This window comes from Pteropus medius, unplaced genomic scaffold (assembly GCF_902729225.1).
Source record: "Pteropus medius unplaced genomic scaffold, Ma_sr-lr_union100, whole genome shotgun sequence".
NCBI lineage: Eukaryota > Metazoa > Chordata > Mammalia > Chiroptera > Pteropodidae > Pteropus > Pteropus medius.
This window is the reverse complement of record NW_024342474.1, coordinates 5,394,613-5,406,041: the sequence shown is the minus strand read 5'-3', so window position 1 is coordinate 5,406,041 and position 11,429 is coordinate 5,394,613. Positions and strand designations below refer to the sequence as shown.

The window sequence follows — 11,429 nt, the reverse complement described above, 5'->3', positions numbered from 1 at the left end:
TTTATTAGTGTTACGTAAGCTGACTCTTATACATTCTTTTTAAAACAAGTTTTCAATAATTTTTTTAAAACATCAGAGAAATCAAATATCATGTCGACCCTAGATGATCTCTAATACCTTTGACAGTTGTCCATTTGCCTTTTCATGAGGAATCTGGTTTCTACCAAGGACCAGGGAGAACAGTTATAATCACAGTATTAACTAAATAATATCCAAGGGCATTGGTCTCTTGTCCATCCTATGGCAAGTGCATGAGTTTGGTTGTTCCCCACATAAAATGCTAAATGAGTCTTGGTGAGTCAGGTGCAGAAAAAGAAATGAGGGATAAGTCAAAAAACTAGATCCATTTGATATTAATCTAGAGGTATAGTGGGAGTTAACAATCTGTGACTGCTGATGCGGTAGACTTGAAACCAGGAAGTACTGATGCAGTTAAGTTTCATGCCCTTAAAATGATGCCTCGTGACTGTCACAGTACTTTCTATCTCCCCTTCAGAAATACTATTTAGTCAAAATTGGTTACAAATTGTTACACATGAAGTATTTGTTAAACAAATTCTGGACTAACTTTGTCATTAACCACTAAATATATTATTTGCTCGATTCTAAGAAGCAAGTTTATGATCTCTAAAGACGTGTGAGTGTTCACAAGCATTCTAAAGAAATAATCAGGAGAAAGGATATAGTGAGAGAAAGGATAAGAAGAAGCACAGTAGTCAGGTTCATGTTTGTGAGGTGGCACTGTTATTTAAGTAGCTATTTAAAATGCAAGTAAAACGCAGAGCCATAATTCTATTGTGTTAAACAAGAGTGGATAACTTCATGCTCCAAATGGGAAATACGCAGTATGACTTTTAGCTTTTTAAGAACACCAGGGACAAAATCGCTTTGATAATAAACCTTAGCCTTGTACCCAAATTGGGAGAGGTGCTTCACAAACAGGATGAAGAGAAAACAAGCTCCTTGGAGTGTTCACTTAGAGAATATTTACTTCACGTCAGCACTTTGAAGACATCATCTTAGTTATTACAACACTTTTAACTGGAAAGTATCAGTCCTACATATGGATAAAGAAACCAAGTTTCAGAGAAATTAAGTAAGTCGTCTCAGCCATAAAGCTAATAATAATGGCAGAGTTGATCTTCAAATCGAGGACTAATTCCAAATGAGAGCTTTTTCACTACCATCTCAAGGATGTGAAGGAAGAAGTATGAGAATATGATCATTTTCACGGTTAGTCCAGCATGCGAGGGTCGTAGTTCTCAAGAAAACACAACATGAGGCAAAGCAAGGGTGTGTTGGGGAAAAAGGTAGAAGCTGTGTAATCCCTTTCAGTTACTTAAGAGTTCTCCAAGTGAAAGGTGAGTGCGTGAGGAGGAGAGGGAGATGAGAATATGATAAAACATGACACACTCAGTTTTCTACAGCTTCTGGAAAGTTAAGGGGCACAGTTGTTTAGGTCACTACTATGTACCTCAGCACCTAGCACGATGCTTCTCTTGTTAAATCAATCAATAAATATTAAATGAAAGTTGAAGAGATGGAGATAGAGTTGGATGTGCCATCCCTAGCCCATGACAAATATGGGCTTTTAATGTACACATATATCTATCATATGTAAATGAAGGTAAAATGTATCCCTTTTGCTAAAAATAACTATAAAGCTTCTGCCTTTATATTTCACAGTCAGTTTTACTCCTGGACTGAGTAGGTAATTTCTCGTTGGATATATTTTCATCCCAATACTTCTCCTGACATGGTAGAGACTCCCCTCCTATATTTGCTTATTTACAGTAAACTTAAATGTAAATGTAACAGGAAATTAGAATGAGAACCTTTCTAACTCAGTTTGAGTGAAGCAATAATCAGACCATCAAAGCAAGAGTGAGACAACCCCCCTCACACACACCACCACCATAAGCAGATTTACAAGTGAAATGGACCTGAGAAATTGTTCCACAGCCCTTGATTCCTTTAATCAGTTAAAAACTACATAAAGAGTTTAGAGAGTGGGCAGGAGTTGGATTGGTGAAGAGAATACTTTGGAGAAGCCAGAGGCTCTGACCCACCCTCCACCTTGGATGAGAGGTGAAAACTTCTAACCACCGCTTAGAGACTACCACTCAGATTGCTCATTTTGGCAGCAGGTATGCTAATATTGGAATGATACAGAAAAGTTTAGCATGGCCCCTGCACAAGGATGACACGCAAATTTGTGAAACGTTCCATATATATATATATATTTTTTTTTGCATTGGTTGCACTGGTGCTGCCACTGTTCCTCTCTAGTTGGTAGAGAGAATCTGGGTATGCACTGTAAAAAAGGCTACCTCTCAGAGAACGGTATGCCCTAAATTTGGAGACACAGAGTACCAGTGCCTGACTCACACTTGAGAAAGCTCAAAATGGTTCTGCACAGGGGCCTGGTTCCCACCTAGGAAATCTAGACTGTGAGAGAAAGTGCTAACAACCACTTAAGGAGGTAGGAGAGGGCAGATCTTATTACCCATTCCCAGAGTTTTGTGGGCAAAGAATGTGCATTCTCAAGAACCAATGGCTTAGGTTGTATTGGGTCTTACCCGCTAATGCCATCTGCAGTGGACTGAGGTCTTTTGCAGAAAGAAGCTGAGGCAGATACCCCTGGGTTGCCCAGGGGTCGATAAAAGAATATAACAAAATTTCACCTGCTCAGGTCGAAGGACTTGTATGAGAGAAAGGCCTAGCAGAGGTATTGGCAGTTTGAACTATCAGCCTCAGGTAGAGAGTATGAAGCCAATGAACCTGGTCGATTGCTTGCCTTACCTCTCTTTATGTACCCCACTCACCTCTGACCCTGGTGGGGTCCAAAACTGCAATTCACCTGGTAAGTATAAAGATAATAGAGCAGAAGAACCATACTGAAGACTTCCATCCTGAGGCTAGCCCAGGCTGGAGGAGAGGAGTCCAAAGTTTTGATAATTAAACAAGGTTGGACATTCTAGTTACTGAATTGAAACTATTTTTACCAAAAATGACTGGAGGGCTTTTTATTTTCTGAAAGTACTAGAAAGGAAATGCCTGCCTAAGTCGTCATTTAGACTGGCAAAGTATGATTTTCAAAAGATAAATACACAACTCTCATAGATGCTAGAATACACATGTCAAAATTTATTTAACTCATTGTTGAGAAAGCCAAAAAGGATGTTAATGCTGGTCCAATGAGCATTTGAGAAACTGAATATTTGTGGGGACTGAATGAGGATAGAATATTGGAAGACTCAGAGATTAGAAACTAAAATAGCTAAACTCCTACAGAGCAATAAAACCATAACCTTTGGGTATTTTTTTATATGACAGAAATTATTTGCATCTCTCCTGGACAAAACTCTAAAAGTTAACATGCAACATCACCAAGTGTGAGTCATAATCAACAGTAATGAATGGCATATTCCCCTAGAAAATTAAGTAATCTTTGGGTAGGCTTGTGAGACAATACTCTAGTATGACACAGAGAGAACATATAGCCATCCTCTTGCCTTAGTTTCGGATTTTTAGTAATTTTTCTTGACCAGGGGAAATTAGCCCTTTCATACCCCTGGTCAGTTTTAGATGACTATGGGAAACAAAGATAAGGTTATATTTTGATCATGATCTGTGAGATATAGTTGTTCAACATGCTAGATGTATATTTTCAGGCCTGATAACGTAGCTCATGACTTCTTCTCCTGACCAGAATACAAGAGATCTGGTGATCTAATTCATCATCAGTGCACAAGACTCAGATGGCTGAGCTTGAGGAAAGAAAAAGAAGAGTTGAGATGAATAATCAGGGAACCACTAGAAGGCAAGAGCCTGGAAAAGGCTGATCTCCAAACACAGTGTTTACGATGGTCTCTGGGGATAGAAGTAGGTACAGTTTTGGAGAAGGCAAAAAGACCAAACACCAAACTTGGCTTATCGTTCAACTTCTGTAGCTAGCATTCTCCAAAGCAAAAATAGGATTTGTTTGTTTTCAACTGTACCCTACATTAAGGTTCTATATTTTCCCAAGTAACCTAAAAGTTTTTCCTTAAAAAGAAAAACAGGCACAACTGCCTACTTGACTAAAACATTGGTAACATATTTAGTTTAACCTAGTTACGGACAGGAAACTTTAATAAAACAACCCAACGTGTTGTAGGCAATGTTCTCGGTAATTTAAGATAGTCAAATGTTCTACAACGATCCAAAACTATGTTTGGTTCCTTGTTACCAACAGGACTGCACAGTCAGTAACTCCCCTACAGAGTGTTCTGACATTATGCAAATGTTTGTGGTGGTCAAGTCAAAGGAACACAGTGGTTGTTTGAGAGGGTGATACTATCTCCTTTGGTCACACATAGTGGTTTTTTCCTTCGAACAAGAAAAATCGCATACCAGAGCCAGAAGTGCCTTTGTTTTATTTCTGTAAACAAACTGGTCCGCCGAGCATAGTTTTTTTTGCCAGGCTGTTGTGATTCATGTTCTGTCCTTGAACAAGGCCATGAAGAGTTAACTGCTGCCTATTATGGCCTGCTATCTTCCTGTAATCTAACCCTGGAACTGGGCAGCTGACTAAGCAGTGGAGTCTTTCTAATGGACCCCCCTGCTAAAACAAACAAAGAAGTAGGTACGTGTTTCAAAAAAAAAAAAAGCTTATACTGAGAAAGTGGTGGAATAGCAATTGGAATAATAGAAAACTGAAAGGATGGAAAAACCCTAACTCATATGACAAAAAGAAGAAAGTATCTCCAGGAAGGAGTGGGGTGGGAAATAATCTCAGAACAGTGATATTTTTCTAACACCAAGAATGATCAGAAGATAATTTTTGAAGAATTAAAACTTCATTCTTTTTCTGTAAAATCATAGAAAAGTAATCAGTCATACTCGATAAGTGGAAAAATTTTTTTTTAATTTGAAAGAGCAATGGACACTACCACATACAGACTTGATAAAAGAATTTCTTAAAATGACAGATAAAAGGATCTTTTGAAAATCCAGGACTTGTTTGTTTAAAAATTCAGTAAATGTTGGCCAAAAACAAATCTGTCTTTTTTTTCAAAATCCCTTCATCTTTTCACACAGTGTATAATGAGGACTAGCCACTTTTAAGTATAGTAACTCAAGTATTAGAGTTAATATTTGCTCTGATTTTCCATGACCAGAGAATTGATTTGGTGAATAATAGCTTTAGCATTTTTTATTTGTCAGTCGCTAACTTTGTACTAATGATGAGAACATTTTTAAAAAAGGGTTAAAAACAAATGTTTTGATTTTCAATAATGTATACTAAAAGATAAAAATTAGAGATCTACAGATACATATAATCCCTATTACTTACACATGCCTTTGGAAAGAATAAATTGTTACTTCTATTTGAATCTAGTTCAAGTAAGGAATTACAATCTTTCAAAAAAACAAGTGGAACAACACTGAAGCCTCAAGAGGGAATTGTAGTCCAAGTCTCTCATTGCTTCACAGACTTAATTAACTGAGACCAGTAAGGCTGCCTTCTCTCTCCAAGTTTCTTTTTCTAGAAAACACCTTTCATGGAGAGAGATAAGAAGAAAGACTAGGGGATAAGGGGAACTAATTGCTCTGTTTAAAAGGCTTTTCTGGGTAGCTGAGATGGGGTTAAAAGAAAAGGTAATGCAGGTAGCTGAATTAAAGTGTGGTACTGGGACACAGTAAATGAACTCCTTGACTTTCAAATCTTTGATGTTCAGCTCCTGCTATGATGCAGAATGTATTCAGAATAAAAAATAAGAAACAAGAAAGGTAGTGAAAAGCCCAGCAGAGGATTTAAAAGTTGTCTGTCATTTTCTCTGTGGAAAATAATGAGTGACATTTTTGTGTTCTTGTGGAAATCGAATTGTAAACTCTCTTTGGCAGAAAGAATGAGGAATGACTATCTTTGATTGCATAGTTGAGGTTTAAGTACTTGCTACTTTGGGGAAAGGGTAGAGGAGTTTCTGGTATACTTAGAGGCTAGAAACAAGCTCTTAATTGCCCTTCACATGGAGAGTTCTCAGTTAAAATGATAGCCACCATTTATTAAATGCCTACTATGTGCCAGGCACACTGTAGGCACTTTAAGTATGTTATTCTAGAATATCCCAAAGATTAAAAAAAAATTGCAATTTAAAAAATCTGAATTATCCTACAGAATTCCAGTATCTAATACTAATGAGCCTCATTGCTGAAAAACAATAAGTGCTCTGACATCTATAAGTGCTAATTGCTATGAAGCTTCTTCAGATTTCTCATTCTACTACATTTTAGAACAGCCCAAGTTAGTTCTTTAAAAAACTAAGCTGATTTTTAACTGTCATGCCTTATATTCTTTGGTTATTTCTGAAAATATTTTTCTCTTGTTTTCACGAACAATAATATTACTGGGAAAGAAAAAATCAGAGGATAAGATAGTTATTTTCATACAGAAAGCATTCATTAATGGGTGATATTCATGAAAGACCATAATAGGTGTGAAAATTGATTCTAAATTTCAAATTGAAAATTCTGTAACAGACATTTCCCACATATTTATTTATGCTTTAATAAGAAGGCAAAATGCATTAAGTGTGGGGCATTCAAAAGACCTTTATATTCAAATTTAGGACACAGTTTTGTTTTCCAGATGTATTAAATAAAATGCTTTTGAACATATGAAATCACCTGACTTGTATACAGAGGACATTTATATTAAATATGGTAATTCCTGGACATCAAAAATAGGATATGATGGATACCCATCTAGGTTTCTGAACCTTTTACTTCTGTCATCTTTTATTCTAGAAAATACTACTACAATTCCTCTAATTTGGCCTTTAATTGGGACACTTCTGTTACCATTCCTTCTCTGCCATAGTCATTCATTTACTCATTTATTTATTCAACCTTTATTTAATACATATAACATATAGCTCATAGTGTAGATTCAAAGGGAAAAACACAGTCCCCCTTTAAAAATTATCTTACATTTCAGGAATCAGATAATTTTAACACAATGTGATATGCTATAATTATGGATAGAGTTATGTAAAGGCATTTTAGGAATATAGAGAAGGAAGCTTTTAACTGCTGAAAGGATGTGGGGGATATAAAAAAAAAAAAAAGGAGGTAGCCACAGGGTGAGTGGGGACAGGGCAGGAGAAGGGGATTGCAATATTTCAAGCAAAAGAAAGCTTATTCAGAAAAGAGGGTGGGAGAAAAGGACACCAGATTCTAGAAATAAATTATGAGTAAGCCTGAAGCACAGTTGTTGAGATGTTGGAAAAGTTAACTTGTGACTAGAAAAGACACAGATCAGGATCAGATGGCAAAGGCTAAGTAAGGACAAGGATTTTAACCAAATGGCCAATTGAAGATTTTAAACTGGGAAGGAAGTAACATCATCAGGTGCTCTGTTTAAAAGCTCCTTTTAGATGCATGAAAGAAAGCTGTACCAGAACACCAGTAAGAATCTGCTGTAGAAGTCTAAGCATGAAACAATGAAGATCTAAGCAAAATAAGTAGACTTGAGAGGCGTTTGGAAGGCAGAATTAACAAAATTCGTTGACAGACATATGAGAAGAAGAGAAAGGGGAAGAAATAGAGGATAGCTCCAAGATTTCTAGGTTGAGTAAATGGATACTGATGTCATTAGCTGAGACTATATAGTATCAGGAGAAAAAGCAGAGTCATAAGAAGATAATAAATTTTATTCGTGATGTGTTGAATTTGTGGTGACTGAGAGATATACAAGTGGAGAATTCTGAGCCAGATTAAAACCCTCAGGCATTGAAAGATTATATCTAGTGGCCTTTCAAATATTAAACTAAAAACAATACAAAACCATACAACAAATATAAGAAAAGCCAAAAAAACCTTTTTTTCTAATAATGACCACTTTGGCACTTAAAAAAAAAACATTAAAAAATGTAGATTTAAAAATATATACTTTTATATATAAAGATTTATTTATGTAAGTATTTTTACATATTGGTTTTGGGTTTTTTTGTTTTTTTTTCTGCTACTGCTTGTCACATGACAGAAATGTGCATAGACAGACTGCCTGTTGGGTAATCCAGCCTGGGAGATGATGAGCAGGCAGTGGTCAATCCTACTTCCTTCTCTGTAGCTTCCCACATGCTGAAGAATTCACGCATCTGCCCACAGCAAATATATTTAGGGTTCTATACTAACACAAGCCCGTGGAAATCAAGCAGAAAGGGACAGTTCATATGTATCTGATAAGTCCAGTAAATGAGTCTCATTCATGGCAATTCTTTTCTGCATCCACTGGAGTCAAAGCACTTCAATCACTCACTGCTTACTTTCTTATTTGATATACTCCCTGTATTTCCATATATGCCTGTCCATTAGGTAAATAGCACGTGTTTTCCATATGCCAATGTTTTTCTGGTTTCTATCAGAATCTCATGGAGGGCTTGTTAAGATAGATTGTTTGGTCCCACCCCCAGGGGTTCAGATTCAATAAGTCTAGGAAGGGACCAGAGAATTTACTTTTCTAACAAGTTTACAGGTGATCCTGCTGTTGCTGGTCTAGGAAATGCAATCTAATGTGCCAGTTTATCACAACCAAAGCGATTAGAAGAGAAATAGTCAATAAATTAATTTTTCAAATTCACTGAAGTAGACATAAGGAAAAACTTGCTAAAAATAGGATATATTCATTATGAAAGGACAACCAGGGTAATTAGAGTGGGCAGTCTTGCTTTTTAATAAAATGTGAAATTGTTTGCCCATGACATTCTACTTTGTTTTGATTTTGAAAAGCTGACCCTAAAAATATTTACAGGCAAGCATAAAGTCTTCCTACTTCTATTAAAAGTGCAATTAATGACTAAAAGGACAAAGCAACTAATTCTGCATTTCAAGACATTCTAGATAGCTTCCATGCATACTGGCATAGAGCAAGACCAATCCTTTGAGAGAATAAAAAGTAATTTGAATTTATAGTTCTTAGTTAAGATGCTGTTTTTAATTGCTTGATTTCTAAATTTTTGTGAAACACCTGCCCTACTCTGAGCAAACACTGACTTTCTCATTCAGTAAGTAATCTTCATTGACTACTTCACTCAGGCCTATATTACCTTGTTAAAATAATCTGGATAGTCTATGGCCATGCCACCCTGACTGTGACTGATCTTGTCTGATCTTTGAAGCTAAGCAGGGTTGGGCCTGGTTAGTACTTGGATGGGAGATCACCTAGGAATACCGGGTGCTGTAGGCATTAAAAAAATAAATAAAATATAAAATATAAAATAAACTTGATAGCAGAAAATTTTAAATGGCAAGCAAGTGTGAGGGATAAATCATATTTAAAAAGAGAAGTTAACATGGCAAGGCATGAAAATATTTTCAGTTAAATAGAATTTAGAATTTTCACGCAAATTTAGTATGAGCCAGGCAGCTCCCAACTTAGAATAAGTTCTATCTGAAAACCTCACTGGGAAGTAATTTGTTTGGAATTTCGAACAATTTCCAAATGACATTATTGTACATACTCTAAGGTTGCTAAGGAACTGTTTCCAAATCCATAGAAAATATCCTCAGGCTATTTCCAAATCCATAGAAAATTTACAATATCCTCAAGATAATTAAAATAGCTCTTTACTTGGAAAAGGTAGAAAAAACCCTTTTGTAATGTAAACTTTCTTTCTGATGGGATATTTTAAAAAGCCCCTAGTGGGAGTGGGCACTGCTTCATTACTAGCTGTGTGCCCTTGAGGAAGTCATTTACCTTCTTCTGACTTAGGTTTCCTCGGTAATAAATTGGTAGTGTTGATTAAGAGCATTAGAAACAAAGTTTCACTTGTAGTGTTGGTTAAGAGCATTGGAGCAATGTATGTAAACCCTCCTTCCCTCACAGTGCAGGTGCTGTCAGTATTATAATATGTATTACATATTTATTAACCACACATTCTGTACCAGTTAGAATACTAGTAATAGTCATGTTATTCCATTTAATCATCAAAATAATCTTATGAGGTAGGTATTGCTATTTTTATTGTTCTAGTGAAGAATAGAAAAAGAAAATGGTTTAAAATTTTAATATTAAAAATTAGTCCCTAAGGAAAAAACAGATTTAACTAGAGAAGAGTGATAATTCTGGGCTGTTAGTTTTATCACATTTACAACTATTATCTTGATGATCTTTGCAACTACCCTTTGAAATTGTAATGATTGTTTTTTTTCCCTTTTTATACGTAAGTATTCTGATACTCAGCACATTTCAAATTCTAATCTAAAGTAGGTAACATGGGACCAGGAATTATATGTAAGAGATTCAAGTTTATACAATTCCTATCTCAGTTACAAAGCAGTGGTTTCAGGCCAAGACAATGTGGGCACAGGATAGAACAGCCTACAGAAGGTGGTCAGTGGGAAAGTAATAGGTATAATCCATTGGTTGAATGTGCCAGTCGTTCCAAAATGAAGTATTTATAATTTAGGGAATGTTATAATTTAATGGATGTAAAATTTGCTAATGCTCTATAACTCTGTACTGAAAAATTAGTTGCAAATCTCTTGGCTCTTAAGGAAGTTCTTTATAAATAAATAGTTTTGCTTACTGTGGAGAAATACATAATTTCTTTGCAATGAATCAGGGATTTTTCAGCCAGTACATTACTATATGTGAAAACAGAATCTAAACTATTTCTGAAGCAAAAACAAGTTAGTTAGCTATTTTAATGTCATATCCTGGTTATGATGTGCATCAGATTAACGGTATAGTGTGAAGCAGAGACCCACATGATATCCATATTATTACCAACCCGAATATTGACTGCAGTTAGCTAAGCCTTGTCTTATTAGATGTCACAGGTTAAGGAAGTTCTGCTTATAGATAAGACAGATCTTAAGGTTTAAGGGTGAGAAGGATTTTAAAGAAAACAGAAGGTATAAATATAACAGGTTTGGTCATTCAAATAATTTATATTGTTTTTTCTCTGAATGGAATTTTTAAGAATTAATTTAGCACTGAACTCTATTACTCATTAAGCATTAGGCTAGGTGCTGAAAATACAAAGATAAGAATGTTCTTGCCTTAGGATTTCACTGTCTAATGGGAGGATATAGGAAACTGCTAGTTACAAAACAAGGAGATTAGCACCATAATGAAGGCATGAATCTGCAGCTGTGAGAGGGATGAGTCCTGGAAAGGCATTATTCATCTTTCTCCTGGCTTGACTTCCAAATGAGAATTTGCTATCTACTGGAACCAAAAATGACCTGGATTTTTAAAAAATGTTTTGTTCCTTCATATCCTTCATCGAGCTTCCCCAAATGCTGATTTCAAAACTAAAAAATTAACATTGGTACAGTATTTTAGTAGTTTGTGTCTTTTTTGCCCCCAATGTGACAGTTCCTCAGATTTTCCTACTGTCTTTCGAGACCTTGATGCTTTTGAATATGCCTGGTCAGGT

General features: G+C 35.8%; 1 non-coding gene and 1 pseudogene across 1 annotated transcript; both read left to right on the top strand.

Moving 5' to 3' along the window:
- Positions 1–2,128: 2,128 nt before the first annotated feature.
- Positions 2,129–2,235, top strand: LOC120605158 (U6 spliceosomal RNA). Its single transcript, XR_005653534.1, has one exon. It is a non-coding gene; the product is annotated as a U6 spliceosomal RNA (small nuclear RNA).
- A 6,878-nt stretch (positions 2,236–9,113) lies between these two features.
- Positions 9,114–9,232, top strand: LOC120605197 (uncharacterized; annotated as a pseudogene).
- Positions 9,233–11,429: the final 2,197 nt, after the last annotated feature.